At 40.6% G+C, this 1,736-nt stretch overlaps 1 non-coding gene across 1 annotated transcript; it reads right to left on the bottom strand.

Moving 5' to 3' along the window:
- Window positions 1-536: 536 nt before the first annotated feature.
- trnat-ugu (transfer RNA threonine (anticodon UGU)) lies at window positions 537-608 on the bottom strand. Its single transcript has one exon. It is a non-coding gene; the product is annotated as a tRNA-Thr (tRNA).
- Window positions 609-1,736: the final 1,128 nt, after the last annotated feature.

The raw sequence follows: 1,736 nt of genomic DNA, 5'->3' as shown, positions 1-1,736 counted from the left end.
ACCTGCTGGAGCGCTTGCTACGGGTGGGTGTTGTTATCGTGACCAGTGATTTGAGATAAGGCGCAGCTTTACCTAGCATAGACTAAAAAGATGACCTGGAACCAGTGGGTCTGGCGATGAATATGTAGCGAGGGCCAGCCGACTAGAGCATTGACCCTTTCTTTACACTGTTCTAATGAAAGTACATTTCCATAATATCATCTAGCTTCCATAAACGTCGAACAAGGCTTGAACCCAGGATTGAACCCATGTGCTTCAGTTTACAAAAACAGATGACTTTGCACATCTATTTCCTTCTTAAAATGTCTACATTCTGGAAAGTAGAGTTGTGCAAAAGCTAATTTCACAACTAAATATACTCATCAGAGAATTTGGGGATTAACTTCAGAGCGCATGCATTTCAAGTATTAGCTCTACCGTAGAGGCATACCCCCTTACTATATAATTAGCAGTATTGCCATTTTGAGAAAACTTTTTTTTTTCTTCAAAGTCATCCAGTGAAAGAACCATCCCATGGTACCAGCTATCTTTCAGTAAGGCACAGATGGGATTTGAACCCATGATCTTCGGTTTACAAGACCGACGCCTTACCGCTTGGCCACTATGCCACTCAATGCTGGAATATATTTATCAACATTCTGGAAAGTAGTAGTTGTGTAATGTGAATTTGGCATACAAATAACATCTCTGTTTCCTGTGAGAATTTCAACATTCTGGAAAGTAGGAGTTGAGTAATGTGAATTTGGCACACAAATACTCAGTGGAGAACATACAAGCAAGTATGGACAGTCATTAACCCATGAACTTCGGTTTTTGAAAATGATGCAATACAAGTTGGCAACCGTGCCACTTCTGTTCCATAAATGTAAGAACAGGGATTGAACACATGTTCTTCAGATTACAAGAGCAAATTATTTAGCACATCTCTGTTTCCTGTTGAGAATTTCAACATCCTGGAAAGTAGGAGATGGGCCATTGAAAATATTTTAGTGGAGAAGCTGGGTTTTGAAACCAGGACCTCATACAGGCAAAGCATGCGCTCTACCACTGATCTACATCCCCTTTCTCTGAAAGAAAAAATTCTAATTTTTTTTAAATTTCACCTATAATTAACCAGGTAAGCCAGTTGAGAACAAGTTTTCATATTCAATTGCGACCTGGCCAAGATAAAGCAAAGCAGCGCAACACAAACAACAACACAGAGTTACAGATGGAATAAACAAGCGTACAGTCAATAACACAATAGAAGAAAAAAAAGAAAGTCTATATACAGTGCGTGCAAATGGAGGTAAGGCAATAAATAGGCCATAGTAGCAAAGTATTTACAATTTAGCAAATTAACACTGGAGTGATAGATGAGCAGATGATGATGTGCAAGTAGAAATACTGGTGTGCAAAGAGCAGAAAGTATATTCAAACAATATGGGGATGAGGTAGGTAGATTGGGTGGGCTATTTACAGATGGGCTTTGTACAGCTGCAGCGGGGTCTGAATACTTGCTAAATACAGCGACTAAGTCGCTAAGTTGGCAACACTGAAAGTTAGTGAGGGAAATGTCTCCAGCTTCAGCGATTTTTGCAATTCGTTCCAGTCATTGTCAGCAGAGAACTGGAAGGAAAGGCGGAAAAAGGAGGTGTTGGATTTGGGGATGACCAGTGAGATATACCTGCTGGAGCGCTTGCTACGGGTGGGTGTTGTTATCGTGACCAGTGATTTGAGATAAGGCGCAGCTTTAC

This window comes from Oncorhynchus masou, unplaced genomic scaffold, assembly GCF_036934945.1.
Source record: "Oncorhynchus masou masou isolate Uvic2021 unplaced genomic scaffold, UVic_Omas_1.1 unplaced_scaffold_17361, whole genome shotgun sequence".
Lineage (NCBI taxonomy): Eukaryota > Metazoa > Chordata > Actinopteri > Salmoniformes > Salmonidae > Oncorhynchus > Oncorhynchus masou.
This window is presented reverse-complemented; position numbering and strand designations above follow the sequence as displayed.